The 20,106-nt window shown below is 45.5% G+C and overlaps 1 protein-coding gene and 1 long non-coding RNA gene across 5 annotated transcripts in view; one reads left to right on the top strand and one right to left on the bottom strand.

Moving 5' to 3' along the window:
• Positions 1-14,745, bottom strand: part of LOC104318653 (uncharacterized) — a 541,518-nt gene extending 526,773 nt beyond the window's left edge. Inside the window, exons 1-2 of one of the 4 annotated variants that reach the window (XR_011329006.1) lie at positions 7,867-14,745; positions 957-7,650 (exon numbers count right to left, since the gene is read on the bottom strand). This is a non-coding gene — a long non-coding RNA (uncharacterized lncRNA). Of the gene's footprint in view, positions 1-956 lie in introns of all 4 variants that reach the window. The other 3 variants (XR_011329005.1, XR_011329003.1, XR_011329004.1) reach the window with 3 other exon arrangements.
• A 237-nt stretch (positions 14,746-14,982) lies between these two features.
• RAB30 (RAB30, member RAS oncogene family) overlaps positions 14,983-20,106 on the top strand; it is a 51,866-nt gene continuing 46,742 nt past the window's right edge. Inside the window, exon 1 of the mRNA XM_069808450.1 lies at positions 14,983-15,570. The gene's annotated coding sequence lies outside the window, so the exon portion shown is untranslated. The remainder of the gene's footprint in view (positions 15,571-20,106) is intronic.

Raw genomic sequence — 20,106 nt, 5'->3', positions numbered from 1 at the left:
GGAGTGTTTACTGTCATGCCACACTCAAGGCATAGAGTTAGGGTATACAAACAAATCACTGCAAGTTCTACAAAACCAGAAGGGTTTGTGTAGATGGCAGAAAAGATATTTATAGGGGACTGTGATCTGTGAGGCAGGTATTCATTGGCAAATAGACTTTTGGATGACAGGGTTTTGTTACTACACAAAACCCGAAAGTATTCATTTTAGTAGATGGAACCAAAACCATGTTAAGAATTGAACTAGATTGTGAGAGTAAGGGCATCAATGGATATAGCATCACAGATGTGAATTAATTCGGTCTTGATAACTACGGACCTGCAATACAGTTTTAGGACATACTTTCTTTAAAGCTTGGCTCTGTTTAAAAAAGCAAAAAACCATTCTTATCAAGATGATAATAGAGGATGACCTTCCCACACTGATCTGTATAGAAGGTCATCATATGGAAAAACAAAAGCAAAGCAGAGTTTGCCTCCTTTGTGAAAAGGTGTCATGGTTTAACCCCAGCCAGCAACTAAGCACCACGCAGCCGCTCACTCACTCCCCCCAAACCAGTGGGATGGGGGAGAGAATTGGAAAAAAGTAACACCTGTGGGTTGAGATAAGAACAGTTTAATAGATCAGAAAGGAAGAAACCAATAATGATAACAATAATAAAATTACAATAATAATAATAAAAAAAGAATTTGCATATACAAAACAAGTGATGCACAATGCAATTGCTCACCACTCACTGACCGATGCCCAGTTAGTTCCCGAGCAGTGATCCCCCCCCAGGCCAACTCCCCCCAGTTCATATACTGGGCATGATGTCACATGGTATGGAATAACCCTTTGGCCAGTTTGAGTCAGCTGTCCTGGCTGTGTCCCCTCCCAACTTCTTGTGCCCCTCCAGCCTTCTTGCTGGCTGGGCATGAGAAGCTGAAAAATCCTTGAGTTAGTCTGAAGACTACTTAGCAACAACTGAAAACATCAGTGTGTTATCAACATTCTTCTCATACTGAGTCCAAGACATAACACTATACCAACTACTAGAGAGAAAATTAATTCTATCCCAGCCGAAACCAGGACAAAAGGTTAAGGGCTAAATCACTGATGTAATTTAACCTCACTTTAGGGAATCAAAAGCTAGAGCTTGCAGTGAATGCAAGTAACTAATCCCCCAAACCAAGAATTCATTAATTTAACCTAAACTACACGCAGCTCATTTTTTAGCAATTCACTATAATTCAGATTAATAGTGATGTAGCTCAAACCTTTTCTCTAGGAAAAGGCAGTAATTCATCCAAAACTGATAAAATTGAGCCTAGTTCAGGTAAAAACTGTTGTCCAGTACCAGCAATCCAAATCCTAGGGGACAGGTAGCAAGCAACAACAAGCCTGTACAGGCAAGGCTAAAGGGTTAGAGATGACTCAGTATTTCACTGCATCATTGCAAACAGGAAGAGGCTATTTCATAAATCATGGGTCACTTCCATAACTTGAAAGCCCATATGTATACTAACAGGTCATTACAGCAAGGAATCACACACAAGATTTTCCATACAATTAACCTCAAGCAGAGCACAAGCACTGGGCACACTAAATCCTGCAGAAAGCTCTATACGCTCTGGTGTAGGCTGGAAACCATTCCAGAAGAGCCACAGCGCATGCTGGTGTCATGAATACACCCCCGTGTCTGCAATAACCTTGTCTTATCCTCCCGACCCTGTTCCTCTAATCCCTTATTTCTCTCTGTGGCATTTCTCTGTGTTCAAATACACCAAATACCCTTCTTGCACCATGAACGCGTTTTTGGAAACTGGTTCAAAAGGCTTGATCCCTGCAGAAGAGGAGGATGCAAATCCCACTCGTGTGTCTGGTATTGCCTGTGTTTTGTGGAAGGGAAAGCCAGAGGTTATCTGCTGATTGTAGCCATTATGGAAGATGCCTCTTCCATCTTTTGCTTGAGTTGGTCACTGGGTTGCTCTATTTCTGCAGAGAGGAATGTTACCCACCCTAGTAGATACTAAGGCCTCACCTGTGCTATACTTCTGAACAGTTCAAAATGAAGACTGCTGGTATACTCAGTTTTTTTTGAAAATCAAAGAACTTTAGATAGGAGTTTTGTTTTGAAAGCATAGGTTCTGAGTGGTAAATAAACTGAAATCACTGACAGGAATTTTTATTCAAACCTTTTAAAACTACTTAAATATGTGCAGGAGAATTCTCAACAGACCATCTAACAGAGAATATAAATCACTATTATTAGAACATGACAAATTTTCCATCATCACTTACTACTACCTTTTATTATGTACAGCTTCCTAACAGATCTCCAGTCGACAACAGCCTGAACTACTTAGACATGTGCAATTGGTCCCATGTGGAATTCCACTGATTTCAGAGAAGTTAATGACTATCTACTAATTACAGAAGTAACTGTCACACTTTAGGCCATTGGATGTGAAATCAGATCCATAAAATCTATTGTCCACAGGCCTTTAAAGATGAGGCAGAGTATTGCCCAATATTAGTAACACCAGCCTGTAGACACCGTGGGTGAGATGTATCTCAGGTAGATGTGTAGGTTAGAAGTCTAACTTTGAGCTAGTCTAACCTCTGCTCCCTCTGTAGCCAACAGAAAGGAACAGACGTCTCAGGAGACAAATTAGTCTCCCTGTAACACAAGCACGAGAATTGAGCCCACTCCTGCATAATAGTTACTCACATAATTAACTGTCTAGTCATTAACTGTCGCACATGGTGGGACTCCACATGAGAATAATTATACATGTGCAAACGTTGTTTGGGATCAGGCTCCTGCTAGCTTGTGTTCTGTAAACCGATTCCTAAATCAGGTTAAGAGGTATAGAAATCAACCTCAGCATGTGCGCAGTCCTCTCCACGGAGCGTAAGGAAAGCACTAAGCACAGGGCATCTCTTAGGTGTCTGACGCTTGGCCAGATGAATTCCGTTCACTACTGATGTCTCAGGTTTCAAACCCTATTAAACGCTAGAACGCTGACAACTTATTCACAGAGTTATTTATTTCAAATGCTTAGGTCCTAGACTGAAGTAGGTCCCAATCAATAGTAACATTATCTCAAACCTGTCTTCCTAAATTTAATTATAATGTTTGGCTATTCTCATCTGGAAGAATAATGCCAAAGCAAAATAATCAGTGAGGAAAAGCCCAAATGAAAATCTTAATTTCTTACAATTACTAACTAAAGATAAATGGAGTATTAGGAAATAAAGGAAGCACTAAGGTCATCAGGCTCCATATTCAGCCTGTAAACTGTTTAAATGTTAAAGCAATGTATAAACGGTCTTAGAGCCACCCTCTGCTGGCAGAGACCCACAAGTACAGTGGACTACAGCTAGAGCAGCCTCTCTCATTTCAAAGCTAGCAGAGATCAACACCTCTGACGTGCATTTTGCAGCACCACGTAGTATTTGGCTGCACCGAAGACTTCAGAGGTGCGACCCGAGCGGTGGGGAGCCGGGGAGACAGAGGGACCCAAACCCTCCCTGCCCGTCAGCATTGCAGGTGCCAGGGGGTCTGCAGTGGGGGAACTCTGCCCTTCCCAGGTTTAAACTTACAGCCACATCCCTAGGAGAGTCTGCGATGGGGGACAAGATACAGAGACAGGGATTTATGACTGCTAACACAATTTGCGTTCTCTTCGCTGCTCTCTAGGCAGAACAGATGGGTTAGTAAACCACAAACCCTGCCTGGACGTTGACTGTATAAGCACACGCATTGCATTCATTTTATTTAAAATAAAATGCAAATCTAATGTTCCCATTTTGAAAATCAGGGCTCCTTTTATGAGTTTCGCTCTTTTCTAAAGAAATAACACAAAGCCATTTTATGTCTTGGACTTAGAAATGTGAACATATCCACTGATGCCACAAACTGGCTACGAAAACAGATGAGTAATTAAAACTGGTTCAAGAAGGTACATTTTATCTACAGCTGCCTTCCAAAATAATCTTTATTAAAGTGGGAGTGGTATCTGGCTACATTTATGAGTGCATTAAAATGGGGAAAATCCTATAGAGGTACTGTTAAGTATTTGATTCTCCTCTTTAAAATGTTGTCAACTAGTTTTTCAAGGGCTAATAGTTTTTAGACAGAACACCGTAGGCACAACATTGTAAGAAGGGCTGGGTTTGCTCAGCCTGCTGACAAGTTGTGGCACTATTGTATTTTAGTGGCGATTGCTTGGTTCCCAGCAATCCCATGCTTCTGCATCTTCACTGGGTATCTGCAAAATGGCACTTCTGTCTTTGACGTATTGGAGGCAATTGGCTGTAGAGATCTATTTATCTTCAGGTGTCATCAGTTTAGGAAATGGAAGGTGCTACTTTAAATTTAAAAAATGTAAAGGTTAAAAATATGAAACTCAGCACATGGAGAGCACCTTTCACATACCTTTAAAGTGTTATTAGATCTCTTCCCCAACCACCGCCCTGAGATTCAATGGGAACGAGAAGAATTTGTCCCAGAGGTAAGAGATGCTGGAGTAGCAGCAGTGAAATATTCAGATGTCCTCCAGTGCAAAACATGATTCTGAGGTATAAATTATTTGCCCAGTGAATGTACCAGGAGAGGATCCAGTTCCTCTGAAGTCTGAGCTCAGTGACTCTTGTGGTTTATGACCCAATTTTAACATCTGTTATTCAAATATTCCTGACTTATCTAATGTGGATACATGCAGCTGTAATATAAAACATGGAAGAAATGCCTACTAAGAAATGTCATTTATATGCCTTTGCATAAAACTGGTCATATTTGTACAAAATGGAGAAATGTAATTGATTGTTAAGTTACACAGAATATGCAAGGATTCTCTGAGGCTGAAACATCTACTAAAAAAATGGAAAAGGGTCAAACATGTTCTTCCCACCAACACCTGCTCTGAAGGACCCTTGAAAAAAAGCATAGGGCCACCTTCACATTGTGAGCTCATCAGGGCCTTCTTACTTAGCAGAGCATTTCAAAACCCTAATGCAAGACCACCACGATAGGGCCATGGAAGAATATCTGATCACAGTGCCACTAAAGAGAAGACTTTATCAAATTTAGCAGAGGTCACACACACAAGACTATTTCTTGGACCTTGCCCACATTAACGTCCCCTTTGTTACAAACTACATAAGGACCTGAAAAAAGTTCATCTGATGGCACGCCAAGACACGTCCTGGCCTCCTGTATCTAAAGACTACTTGTGCTAAAGGGTCATATTAGAGCAGCTGTTTTCAAACAAGAATGGGAATGAGCTTCACGAAGGGGGACATAGAAGCCACATGGACAGTAAGTGACAAGGTAGAAGACAGCACCTCTTGAGACTGGTGTCCCCTCACCTCCTCCACCACAGGGTGCTGCTGACCCACCACCCAGGGCAGGGGATGGATGGAGAGCAGCATCTGATCAGACCCCTGCACCAGCTCTGGAGCTGTTCAGGACATCCCAATAGACAAGAAGAAATGAAGGCCTCCTTCCTTGAAGCTTTCTTTTTTCTTCTTTATGATGATGGCATGCAATGGCTAGAATTTTGCAGCAACCGGAATCACCAGCTCCATGCGGCTGAACAAGTGGGGAATTATCCCAGGACTGCTCACACACATCAGGGCATAACCTACAGACAGATCACTGACTGCGATGTACTATGTACAGGTGACAGGAAGATACTACAGAGAAGGAAAAACCCCAAAGTTTGGAAAACCTGCATGTTGGTACAAAACCTCCCTTAACGCCTATGTGTTAGCTAGAAACAAAAGGGTCACCAAAACCAAATGAACCAAATGCCATTTGTGGGTGGTGGACAGCAGCAAAATAGCGCCTTGCATGCCCTGCTACGTCACTGAACACTGAGCAGTAAATTCAGGGAAGACTGAGATAGCCATCCCTTTGCATCCCACAGAGGTGAACACTACCTGGAGCTTGTGCACGTAAAGCACTACCACAGCACAGGGAGAATTCAGGGTGCACATTTCCTTTGGGAGAAGTAAGACTGGTAAATCGACTGCACCCAACCAGCAGATCCACCCATACCAGAGAGCACGACTGAATATTACAGGGAGGCAGGCATATTCCAAACCCAGCATCTTGGCTGTCATGATTTGTACCTAAATTTACCTTCAGATTACAGAGAACTGACTATAGCGAAAGGCTAGGATATTTGAGATACGTCAAACCCATGTGAACAAGGCTGCAACGCCAATCAGAATGAATGGCAGCAATGTTATCCATTCTGGAGAGCCGAAACACTTAAGTGTTGACAGAAACTTGTGAGAGACCCCACACATACCTGATTCCATGGGCAAGCATGTCACATACCTCAGTACTCACGACAAGGTTAATCCACAGACAAATAACCTTCTCAAGGATGAGAGTTTAAAAGATAGACATGATTAGAAACTTTAACAAAACAAGATGATTCACACAAACTGTATTTGTTGGGGAGCAGACTGTCACGTTTGATCTGTTCTCAAGAGGGAACAGCTACTCCATCCCAGGAGTCTGTTGGCAACACAGAGCTCCTCTATTTTTCTGAGATTCCCCAGCTTATTAATTTATTTATAAACTGTGAGTTTATGAATTATTAATATATTCATTAATATATACAATAATGTATATATTTAAATATATACATTTTATATACACATATGCTTATATTTCCAGGTATTTATAAATTATTATTTTATAAATTAGATTATTTATCATGAAGCGTAAGCAAATTCATTTATTTTCATCGGACCTACTAAAATAAACTCTTTCCTCACCCACTTGTTTCCTGGAGGCAGCACTGGGACAGCGGTTGCTCCAGTCACAATCTACCCTGGAGATGAGAAGAGCTTTCAGTGGGCAGGAATTTGCAGGAGGCTAAGTGGACCTCACTGATATGAGCTAGTAAAGCACGACTGCCCTTCATTCCCCGTGAGACGTAGTACTCACTTGGCTGTGCAACACCTTTCTGCCAAATCATATGAGGATTGCATCTGCCTCTACTTCCCCTCATTTGTTTTTCCACAAAGGTTATCAGCAGCAATAATCTAACTCTTAGGGGACGCAATTACTATTTTAGCTGACATTCGCTAAAGTAGAGCAAGTACAGCAAAGCCACTGCACATCACTCTGAAGCAGCTGCCACCACATTGTCCCCATCAGACAACATTCGCCATTATCAGAATGGAGGCAGTAAATCATATTTGCATTGCAAGAGTTCACAGTAAGGAAGCTGACTTCACTCATATCAGGAGCACTGTAAAAATGTTGACGTGGAAAACTGAGACTAGGCTTTTTGTCTACTGTATGTAAAACATTTTAGTACCCAATTCTCTTTTTTGCAGATCTACTCTGCCATTAAATGTAAAAGGGATATTTAGCAGTGTGTGCAGGGGTAAATACTACTCCCTAAATGTAAGAAATTAGTTCCAGCATAAGAGAACACATTGGTACTCTCTGTAACCGTCAAAACCCCCCAAACTTCAGGGAAAACTGGTCCGCATCTTACTCCAGCTCTCCTCTCCCACTGGGATTTGTCTGGACTGCATCTAGCAATCACCAGTGCTGCTTACAGACATCAGGGTTTCTCAAGCTCCCGCTGCCTGGTCAGAAGTCTACACAGAGCAAAACATTTGACTGGGTCATGAGACCTAAAGCAGAAAAACAGGGTTAACAAAAGCATCCACATGCACAATGGACACCCTGCTGCTGCAGCTCCTCCCCCCCAAAGTCAAACGCATCCTTAGATGCACGATTTAATGAGACAGAGACTTCAGGAACAAGCCCAAGAACTTCTTACTTGCACTCTGCACCTGGCCACCTATTTTTAGTGCTATGTTGCAAATTCTCTAAACCATATCACCAACCCGATCCACGTTTTAGAAAGCCGCACAACTGCAAACCTCCTCTGCTTCGCTGAAGTCACTGAGTCACTGAAAAGCGTACACAGGGCAGGGAGGGTGCGTCAACACCCTGATTAAGACACTGATAGCTCACTGTGCCCTTGCAGATAATTGCGATCACATGAAAGGGAATGGCGTACTGTGGCACAGGAAAGCAAGGAGCAAAAGATAACACCAAACTCCTTCAACCAGCAATGCCACCGCAGGCTCTGCACCACGCAACTGTATTTTCTGAGAGCTCAAAGCAGGGAGCTCAGGTAACGCGACTCCTGCGAATGCATGCCCAAGGCAGCTCTACTGGATACAAAACAACTCTGATATGCAGAAATCCAGAACCTGAGAATAAGACTGTACTTTGAGCTAGGCAGCTTAAATAGGGAGCTTCACACCTCTATGCTGGTTTTGAAAACCCTCTCCTCTATTGTGGCACATCAGACCTATTAATGCATGAAAAACGTAACCTTCTCACCTCGACAGCCTTAGGTCTTGTGTATGCAGAAGATTCAGAAGAGATTCTAGCTCATGCAACTCAGTAGGTAAAGTGAGCAATCCTAGCATGTCCTTCCTCAAGGCTCTGAGAGCAGCCTAATGCTATCTTTTTCATAAAGTCATGCAACAGGAACCAAGGGCTGTTAAGAGTAGCCACTGAATTCATCGTGAGGAAGCAGGCTTGTGTAAACCTGACCTATGTGGACTGGGGCCAAGACAAAAAGGTTAGCTGCTTACTAGCAGTCCGCTAAATTACATCCTTAGAACACTGCATGTAAATAACTTGACACAACAGAGCAAGTGAAACCATGTCAGTGGAAACTTGGCCAGGAACCAGAGACACTTACTGTTGGTCCCCCTTTTCCAGGAAGATGTATTTGCAGAGAAACGGCAAAAAACAATGAGGTGGTGCAAGAGAGCCAACCAGTGATAATGTACAGAAAGGCTTAAAGTTTCGGTAAACAGCAGAATCCAAGGCGAGGAAGAGGGGCAAACCCAGGGAACTGTGGCACAGGAGATGCTATCAAATGATACTCTCCCTGGAGTTGTGTGCTTTTTCACAGTACAATGTTACTTACCCAAAAGGAAATTGTTTGTGTGCATAAAGGAATGCTGACTGTAATACTGTTTAGGTACTCACGCTGCCAAAGCTTGTATTTTAAGCTGAATCATATAGGAAACAACATATAATTTTGCACCACTGCATCCAAATAGCTGGAGAATCTGAGAACACTAGCATGCATGATCAGGGACTCCAGCGTATCAATTTAGTTGCAGGACTTTCTTAGAAAATGGTGCATAATTTGACACTAAATTCCAGTTGTTAAAATTCAACTTTTACCGATGGTTATGGCTTTCACACTCTCCCCGTGTCCAACACTCTTCCCCTATGAACCTCACAACAAAAACTGGGACGAGTGTTGGAAGATTGCCATAACTAAAGCCTCACGCTGCCTTTGACACAGCATTCGTCATTTCCCAAAACGTATTCCTTCCACAAAGATATTTTTAGTGGGCTTTTAATTTCAGTGGAGTTTATGTGACCCTTTAAAAAAATTCCCTGCTGCAACCCTTTTTTTTTTTTTTTTTTTAAATGGAGTAAATGATAATACCATGCTTGAAGATTTGTGACCTCATGGACTACTTGTCTGGCACAGACATGCACATTGGCTGAACAGTATCAGTTACCAACTCAGGTTTATCACTACACAACATAAATAAGACCCTTCCAAGGATTAGTGGCAACTGAGCAAGGTCCACACCTGGCATAACCTATCCTCACCTGCTTTATGCAATACAGGGTTTTATCAAGTTCTGTGCTGAAGAGGGCAGTGCACACCAAAGTACGTAGGAGCCAGCACAGCCCAAGTGTCTTCTTGTTCCGCGTGCAAGCACTCACTTGCACCCGTTGTGTATACTAAAGCTAGAACACAAGCAACCAAAGGACTTGCACTCAGCCCTGGAACCCGTATGAGTCACGCTTGTGTTCCAGTCTCCAGCAATCCACGGGTGGGGAAAGCTTCTTACGTTCAGAGCACTGCTGCAATCAAGCCAGATAGCTCTGCAGGAGTTAGGTGGACCAAGGAAAGCTATTAATCACCAAATACTTGTTTGACAAAAGCTGAAGCCGTTTAGGTAGTTCTAAACTGGACAGTTGCATACGTGCTGTGAAGAGAAATGGGGTCTGCCTACAACCCTGTAGTCTTCAGTGGTCATCTCAGGCCATCCCACCTTAAGAGAGAGGTCCATATGCAGCCAAGAAACAGCAGCAGAACATACTACACTTCTGAGTCTCCACTTGGCAAGTTTCCCCCACAGCTAGCACGCCTTCCCAAAAGGGAGCTTCCCACAACTAGAGTCCCTTGTACTCAAACTACCTGCTGTTTTTCCAAGGCCCATCACAGTGCCCTGACTAGGACTTAAGTCCCCTATTCCAGTGCCCTTCTCCAGTTATCTACAATAAAAGTAATCTCCTGTTTCAGTATTAGATGAGCTCTCATTCAAATTCAAGGGAGTTAAAAGTTGTGGAAGAAACCCAAGTTTCTCTCTCTACCAGAATGATTTCTTTCAGGTATCAGTTCTTAGGAACCCAGGGACTTCAGTAGCCTGCACACCCTTTTCTGTTGTGTAACTGCTACTGAACTGCTGCCATGTTTCAGTTGAAGAACATGTCCATGCTACCTGAAGAGGTTCTTGACTGCTCTTAGAGCACTCCTCTTGTGCTGAAAGATAAAAAAAGTAGACACTTTATAATTAGTCACTAGAATTACTTCCACAGAAGCTTTACAAACTTTTCTGGCTATACAGGAATACTAGGTTCTTCCAGAAACTGGTTTAACAGCCACCTCCCCATAATTTCATTCAGAACACTTAAAAAAACAGAGAAGCCTTCCACTCTTACCTGTTTTTCCAAGCTCTCCCTGTTCAAGAACAAAGTAGACAACACAATGTATTTTTCTGTATTGTTACCATTAAGATACTTGGAAACAATAGCACAATATAGAATTACTTACCTATTCTACCCAGCTGAATTCAGATTCTCACCTTTCGCCTTGCAGCTCCAGTAACTCTTTGGGAAATAGCTTCATGGGAGACAATTACAAACAAAAAACCTTCATAGCAGCTTCTCCAGCCTCCAGAATCTAAGCAGTAACTTTGATGTTAGAGTTTACACCCTTCCCCCATAGGCTTTGAAGTAAGCAGTTGGTCAGTGACACTTCAGCTCTCCTTCCTCCAAGGAGACTGTGGACAACTGTTTTATAGCTGGGTAATTAAGAAAATGGGATTTCAAAACTAAACTTACATGCCAAGACTAGCATAGATCGTCTCAATCACCCTTAGAAACCATATTGTTTGAGTGCACATGAAAATCTTTTCATCCAACTAATTTGCATACAGGAATTATGTGAGGCCTGACAATTAATTTGCAAGAACTGAGAATCCCAACATCCTGCCAGTTCTCCATGCTGCACTGACATGGATGTTGACACCATGACAGCAGAACATCAGACACCTTAAAAATTATGTTAACACAACATATTTGTACGCTTAATCTCATAAATTCATGTATCTCTCATGCAAACTGCAGAGCTGGTTTTGGTATACTATCCAGTGAAAGCTCAATTTAGAGGACACAAACCCCTCAAGTTTTCATTAAGAGGAAGAACTTGTCAGAATGAAAGCCGAGATTCGAAGCCAGGTTTCTGCCTATGAACTTAGATTAAACTTAGATTTAAGCCATTTCCTCTTTGAGCAAAGGCATCACACACTCCTACTTATCCTTACCTTCTGCATCCCTCCTGCAGGGTCCCCCAACTGCTTCTCTTGGTTTTCAGGACAGTGGGTGGTTACTTACCTGAGTCCACAGTGACCAAAATCACTTTAGTAACAAAGACAACCCATAGTTTCTGCCGTGTAGGATATCAGCGTAGTAGTCCAAGTATATTCAAACATAACAGCTTCATCGGCTCAGGACCATATAGACACTGGAGTAAGTTTTCATTCACAGTATTAAACCAACATACACCCACGTATTTATGAAACGCTGAAGGCAGGCTTTCAATTCTATCATCACCTTATGTCTTTTCATATGAAATGCTGACACAACACTTATTTATGCAACAGGATTGTAAGCTCCTTGCAGATCTTGCAATTAAGACCGGCTGGGTCAGAGAAGACTTGGGACATTAGCGCTTTCAGGTGAACAGAGTATCCAAGTTTGAGCCATGTAACACAGGTTTCGTCATTACCATCTCTGACAAGTTGTGATCAGTGAGCAAGATCCATACACTAAGAAGCATCAGACACCCCCAAACTGATGAAAGTGAACTATACACTCACAGAAAACTATTTTACTTGTCTCTCACAGCAGGCATTCATTTGGGTAGTTTCTGAAGTCAGTTCCTTTTTTCTACATTTCAATATGCTATAGCAACTCTTAGCTGAGACACCAGTGGCATCTACATCTTCAGACAAAGAAACATGGTAAAAACAGTGAATAAAGTTAACTGTAAAGCAGGATGCATCCTCGTCTCCTCCCCAGAGCAGCAGCACTGAAACAAGGAGGGAAAGGAGAAAGAGAGGGAATCAAATGCAGGTGACACCAACTGTTTCTAAACCAGTGTAAATAACAAAGCATACTGCCATTAGGTCAGCAGACTTATCCTGGATGAAGATTTCACATTCATGTTTTATGCCAGATATAGAAAAGACAAGCAAGCTCCCCTCCAATTATCCCACTGCAACACTTACCATCATTACTTGGCACCAGCTGCAGACACAAGCATAGGCTTAAAGCCTACTGTGGGCAAACGTTGTGACGGAAGTCATCATGCCACTGTCCCTTTTTTGCACCCACAGCACACCTAATCTAAAGGTATCTGTGTAGAGAAGAATCAGAAGTAGAAAAGAAAAAGGGGGCTGTACTTGTAATTCCAAATTCTTCAGATGTATGCAACTATTACTAAAAGTTTTAGTTAGCAACAAAGCATTATACTGTCTCCACTCTTTTTCTTCAGTGATGAATATGGCAAAACTTAGGATGGGAAGAAGCACCTCCTGTCCCAGGACACCAGACATTTTACAGAGAATGGGGAAGACAAGCAACTGGTACAGATTCTTTAAATGGAGCGAGCTGGATTTAAAGTGATGGAAGGTGGCACACATCATAGAATCAACAAATCTTGAAAGGCTGCAAGGTTTGGATTAAGTAATTTGTAACTGTGTCACAGAACATTTCATGACATCCTTCCTCCGTCATTCAAGTGCATCCGGGGTAAACAGACTACTACACCCATGTAGCTATTGTGAGACAATATCCTGAGCAAAAGCATTGTACTTACCTCCAGGAGGAGCCAAAGTATGAAATAAAAACTTGTAACCCCCTTTTTCCTGAACTATACCACTAGTGGATTTTAGCCAAGACTTCCAGTGAACCCATGAAACTCTTCACAACTCTCTTTAATGGAGTATCTTCTTGAGGTAATAAAGCACTTTATTTCACAGGAATCAGCTGTAACTAGAAATGGTGTTATTTCACAAGCCATGCAAACATTTGAGTGTCCTCTGTCCCAGTTTTGAGCAAAGATCTTCCACACATTATTTCAGGGAACTCCAGTCCTCTTAAGCCTAACAGAGACTTATTTAATCATTTCCCATTCCCTGACACAGAGACTAGCACAAGCAGGGATGACGTTCAGTACAGGAAAGTCTACAACCTGATGCTCAAAATCTAGCCTACCTCTTACATGCCAGCCATAGGGTATGCTGAAACTCAGACAGCACCTAGTCAGCTGGCTAAGCCATGCCATCACTAGACAGCAAGCAACAGGTAAAAAAACAGGGAAACAAATTAGCTTGGCTGCTCCCGTACCATGCTGAGAGGTCTTACACCGTCTCATCGATTCTCTGAGCTTTTTCAAGGTTGGTTCATGTCTCTATGGACATACCGAGGTCAGCTGCCTTTAGGAGGGAGCAAAGCTCCTCCTGCTGGTCACACTAAGCCACATGTGTACGACAGCCAAACACCGTTAGTGCAGTTAAGACATCAGACAGAAGCCACAACCCTTAGAAGAGCCCCAAATCAGCAAGCACAGCCTGTCACCTGGCGTGTGACAAGGGCACGTCCCAGCCCGCTCCCTGCCGAGGGCCTGCCCCACCAAGGCCAGGCCAAGAGCTCAGCCTTGCTCTCTGAATCACAGCCTGTACTTCATCCCAGGCAGAGGCCGAACGACTCGGCAGCTCCAGCCCCCGCACGGGGCCCCCCCTTCCCGGAGGGCGCAACGGGCCCAACCCCAAGGGCCGCCCGAGCCGCCTCAGCTTCCCGCCGCCCGCAGCAGCCTCCCCCTCCACCCCTAGCCCCGTCGCAGCCGCGACAAGCCCCGCGGCCGCCTGCCAACCTGCCCTCACAACCGCGACGGGCAGCCCCCTTCAACCGTCCGTCCCGCCCCCAGCTCCTTCCACAGACCCACCGCAGCGGGCCCCGCTCCCGCGCCGCCTCGGCCCGCCCGCCTCAGGGCCCCGCTGCCGGGGCGCAAGGCCCCGCTCCGGCCCGCAAAGGGGGCGAGCCCCGGGAACAGGCTCCCACCTCGCTCCCGCCACGCAGAGACGCTGCTGTACCAAGAGCCGGCGGGCCCTGAGGGGCAGCCGCTACGCGATGTCCTTCAGGGCCCTCCGCAACCCGCCGCGCCTCCTCAGCCTCCCCCTTCCCTCTCACCTCCTCGCACAAGCTCTTTCCGCCCCCTGAACCAACGCCTGACCCCCACCCTCTCCCTTTTCCGACATCTTAACCCGGTTCCCCGGCCGCTCCTCCCGAGCTAAAAGCGTCCCACGCCATCAACATGGCGGCCACCACCACCACCTCCTCCCACCCCCCCTCCCCACCGCCGCCGCGCACCGCGGCGCCTGCCGGGAAACCGAGTCCCCGCCCGACCCCTCTGCAGCGCGGCGACCCCACCGGGAAAACTACAAACCCCAGAAGCGCCCGCTGCCGGCGGGCGCCAGCCAATCAGAAACCGGCGGCGCGGCCGCCGGCCCCGCCCCGGCGGGCGAGAGGGGTGATGTCATTGCCCAGCGGGCGGCCGCGGGGGCGCGCCGCCGTTCATTGTGCTCCGCCGGTGCCGCCTCCCGCTGCCGCTGCCGGCCACGGCGGGGGGGGGGGCCCGCTCCGGCCCCCTAGCACCGGCCCGGGGCGGCCCTGCTCCTGCACTAGCCCGGGTGGAGGGGGGCTGCCCTGCACCGGGGCCCCCGCAGCGGGTTGCCTTGCACCGAGCCGCGCCGCACTTCATCCCGGGCGGGGGGCTGTCCCGAGGGTGGCTCAGCACCCATCCCGGGGGGCTGCGCTGCACGGGGAGGCTCAGCACCCATCCCAGTGTGGGGCTGCCTTGCGCTCGACCCCGCTGTAGCCATCCCGGGGCGCTGCCCCGTACCGGGTGGGTGGCCAGCGCCTATCCCGGGGGAGCGGGCTGCCTTGCACCCATCCCCGGGGGAGGGGGCTGTACCGAGCCGTGGGCGGCTCAGCACCTATCCCTGGGTGCGTGGGGGCTGCACAGCACCCGGCCCCGTTATCCCCCACCGTGGGGCGGCCCGGGGGCTACCAGCCTTCTCCCATCGCCGGTGACCGGTTCCTGGCTCCCGCCTCCGTTTTATGGTCGTGGAGAGGGAGGAAAAATCCCAAACCAGGTGAGTTCTGCGCTCCTCTTCTTTTCGTGTGTGTTTTTCTCCTCCTGCCCCCTCCCCCCCCAAAAAAAAGCCTCCCCCACCTCCCGGTGCGCTTCCCCGCACTGTGCGTTCCCCAGCAGGCACAAGCGCTGCCGAGCGGGGCTGAGCCGCCTTTCCCTGGCGTTGCTGGAAAAGGAGGGGATAAAAAAAAAAAACCAAACCACAACCCCCTAAATCAGAGAAAACCCGCGGAGATGAGGGACCCCTCCCCACCTTTAGGGCCCGGCGGGCAGGTGCGTCCCGCAGCCTCCGGGCAGATCCCGCAACTTCGGGATGCTCCGGGTACCCCGGAATAACGAGATCCTGAACCGTGGACACCCCCGGGACCGGGGAGCCTTGTCCCGTTTGTCTTCCCTACTGTATAAAACCGGGAAAGAAGATGGATTTTTAATTGTTGTCGTTAAGTGTTGCTGAGCGCCTCTGAGACCCGGGGTTCGGGGGGGGGGGGGAATAAATATAGTCTTTTAAAGAGTCGAATAAGCGAGGTCTGGTTTAGGATGGTTTTTGGGGTGCTATGTTGTGCAGCTTCTGTGTTTTGACACCCCCATTCCTCCCCTCTTTCAGGGAAATGGGGGAGATTTGAAACAAACTGGCTCTCAATTCTGGCTGTGGGCAGTTGGTCCGGGTTTCTTTTCCAAGTCATATCATGAATATGCATCTTAAAAATTGTCGGTTGGACAGCCTGATGGTTTCTTTCAACTTCCAAACTATCACTCTTTTTCCTTTTTATTTTAAATACAAGAAGTGTGTGTATTTTAAACTTTGTAAAAACTTTGTGGTCCATCAGAGCTTCATTTTAGTGTGCCTTTTTTATTTGTTTCCCTGTTCCTTGCTCTTTGTGAGGTGCCGTTCAGATCTTTGCTTGAGCAGTCCCATGATACTAGTGCAAAATACTAGATTTTTTTTCCTTGGTGCATAACATCAGGATGTTTTTTCCCTTCTATAACTACATTATCACTGCAATTGCTCCTGGACCCCAGACATCTAATTTTGTGCTGGTGGCAGTGAAATGCGTGCATGCAGAGGGGTTCTGCTCGCCTCAAATCTGTCAGCATCTTTCGGTGCCCTTTAAAGTTAATCCGCTCCAAAGCCCCACTTGGAGGCTGTTCTGAGAGCAGGAAGAGAGTGTGCAGCTGAACTGGTATTTTTAATTTTTTTTTTCCTTTCCCTCTGCTGCATATTTGGTTCTGCGCTTCTCTTGTGTAACTGGCACTGTGTGTCCTCTGGCAGAGCCTCCCTGGAATCGCAGCGCTGGGGGACGGGTGACATGAGTGCAGTGGGGACAATGAAACTCCCTGTTTGGTTTGATCAAAGTGTTTGTAAACACCAAGGCAGTGGTTGGGGTGTCCGTATGCAATGCACGGCGTTTTACAGCCTCCCCTCTTCAAGCGGGATAAACATGCTGCATCCACACCTCCTCCTTGCATTTATTTTATCTGTGTTTTTCCCTTCCTTCCTTCCTCTTTGTTACTGACTCGAAGGGGAAGAACAACAGTGTGTGTGCAGGAGTTGCCTTTGTTTGGTTGGTCTTTTTTTAACATTTTTATTTCCTGGAATGGCATTTTTCTCTTTATTTTACAAGGGAGGGAACGGGTAATCTAATAGAGAGTTTCCCATCTTGGCTGTAAAAGGAGAAGTTTTATAGCAGTGGTTTTGTTAGCTGTGGAGAGAAGGCACTGGAAATGCAGTGATAATTTGAAAGTGTAGCCTGGGAATTGTTCTGGGAAATATTGATACAGAAGTTGGGGAGAACAAGCAGGGAATCCCCAGCCAGGGATTTTGTATTTAAGTAATGGAATTTTTGTGATGTCCCTCTTTTTGATTCTGCTTTCATCTTTATATGTATATATATCTTCACAAATATGTATTGGTATTTATGCTTGTTTTATTATTTTTCCAAATTATTAGATTTATTGAATTTAGAAAGACTTGTGACAATGTTGTCTCGCATGCTAGCATTTTCAAGCTGTGTTATACTACAGCCAGAAATGGATTAAAAATGTAGATCAGAAATCCACACTATTAATAAGATGAAATTTTGCCTTGCAGGAACAGAAATATAGACACATAAAAATGGACCAAAGGCTGTAAATCACTCAATAGATGAGTAATTGCTGTGAAAAAAGCACAGGTGAGCTAAGGGGCCCTTCCTCTTGAGTAATTTGGGTCCTGATCTTGCAAAGACCTAAATGTAATGTATGCATTTACTGTGAATCCAGAAGCCCCCGAGATGCCAATTGCTGGAAGCAGAGGGAGTATCCCAGGAAGGCAGCACTAAGTATTTCCTCTGGTCTTTTATTTTTTTCCCCAATTTCTTACGGTGTCCAGTTTCGGAAAGGGGATTCGGGGTTAGATGCTCTCGTGGTCATACTCTGTACAGTTTTCTTGTATTTTAGTCCTGTTCTTAATCAAATTGGGTGTGGTGCCATTGATTGGCTGCTTTGTAAAGCCTGAAATCATCTCTTTGCAAATTGGCTTTATCAGCATCACCTGTGTGCCCTGCTCTCTATTAAATTGCCCATCCCAGAAGTGTTGCAGAAAGAGGTTCAACCTGTCCTGGCATGTTTGGGTGTCTCCCAACCTTATGTATGGGGCGACCCAAGGACTGGTGAGATGAGGGGAACTGGGAAGAGCCAGAGCTGGGACAGAACTTGCTGCCTCTTAAGCTTTACTTTCTTCTCTGCCGCAGAGCTGAGCTATGAGAGGACAGTGATTTTTGTAGCCTGGAGTTGGGGTCTGGTGAGGCAACTGGAGTTTCTGAAGGGAGAGGTGGATGGATGAAGAAGGCTCGTCAGGGAAGAACTGAGCAGTCGCTTCCCAAACAGGCAGGGGGAGGGAAGGTGAGAACTGGGGAGTGGGAGAAAGGTGTCTGCGAGCAAATTGAACCTCCGTTTGTTGCTTTCCTCTGTTAGCAGATCTGTGCTGTGTGCTCCCCATCTTCCCAGGCCCAGCTGCAGGTGGTAGATGTTGCTCGCAGCCTGAGCTGGAGTGTTGTGGCTCTCTAATGCAAGCTGTAGAGCTCGTGGTTTTAGCCCTGGAGCTGCCCTTGTTTGGTCCTCCCTGTGATAGCCAAGTTGGCATCCATCAGTCGGCAAATTGAGGCACTTGCTCCAAGTTTTGTGGCGTGTCCCTGGCAAGTGCGTCCACAGCTGTTTGGTTTTTTTTTTGTGGGTGGGGTATGGTGGTGTTGGCATTTTCTTATTTTTACATAAAGTATAGCCAAACAAGGAATTGTAATTAGGTAAATTCCTTTTCTAATTTTAAGGCATATTGCCTTTTTTTTAGGGCAGGACCAACAGTTTCAGTGGAAGCCTTGCTCTTGGCAAGTACAGAAAGAGGAGCAGGGGTATGTGCTAGAGCTAGTTCATGTCTATTGCCAAATAACCACCCGGGCAATGCAAAAGTTCGAGAGATTCAGTGCAATGGTGTGGCTGGCATGGCAGGCGTGCAGAAGGTGGCACAGAGTGGGCATGCCTCACAGTGATGAGGCTGTTTAAACCAGGTAGCTCACGTGAATGCTTGCAAGACTTCAAAGCAGGAGATTTAGGAGACAATAAAATCATCTTCTGTATTACAGATGGGTTTCTGACACCAAAATCATTAACCCTCGGGGCAGAGATGCTCAGCAACAGCCCTGCTTTGGCTGGAGGTGGTGAGATGACCTAAGGCAATGTTTTGATTGACTCTCCAGTTTCCGTAATTTCATTTTGCAGCAAGTCATTGAGCTTCCTGCCCCCCCAGTTATTCTGTCAATAACTAACTAAATTCTCATTTTATTTTTAATGTCTCTCTTACAATGTGAAACAACTGATCTGTCATGTTTGTCATATAATCCTGGTGCCTCTTGGTCAGCCTGTGCTTAAATCATGAATTTAAACTGGGGGGTGTGTGTGTGTGTGTTCGAGTCAAATACTCCTCAGGTGCTAATACGTTTGCTAATACGATTAATTAGGGCAGAACAGGGATGAACTTGTCCCTTAAAATCATTGTCAGTATTTAAACAGTCAAGACCACATTAAAGTCTGTCACTGTTACAGCGGTTTCATAACTAATCTGTGCTATTAAACATTGGCCCTGAATAAGAAATTAGTGAGATTTGTGTTATTATGTCATTTGATTTCACCCTGCGTAGATAAAAATCATTAGAGAGCTTTGTTGCCTTGAGCTGGGGATAGATATTTAGGTTGCAAACAGCTTGAGACTGAAACGCTTTTTGTCGTCTCGCCTCTCCTGGAGCTACTGCTCTCACTACACTGCGCTTCTCTCTCTGCAGAAGCGTGCTCTTCCCTGATATACTTAAGGCAAAATTTAAACCACCTCTTTAAACTAACCTAGCTATTGGTTTCCCGAGATAATTAAGGAATACTTGTACAGAGGAGAAAACCTTCTGTAAGTTCTTGCTTTGCTCAATATAGAGAGTGCCTCATGGAAATCTGCTACTGTCCTTTTAAAGATCACAGGATACCCTGTTTATTTTCTTTCCCTTTAGCAGAAATG

This window comes from Haliaeetus albicilla, chromosome 20 (assembly GCF_947461875.1).
Source record: "Haliaeetus albicilla chromosome 20, bHalAlb1.1, whole genome shotgun sequence".
Taxonomy (NCBI): Eukaryota; Metazoa; Chordata; class Aves; order Accipitriformes; family Accipitridae; genus Haliaeetus; species Haliaeetus albicilla.
The sequence above is the reverse complement of the archived record's forward strand: the minus strand, read 5'-3'. Positions and strand labels throughout refer to the sequence as shown.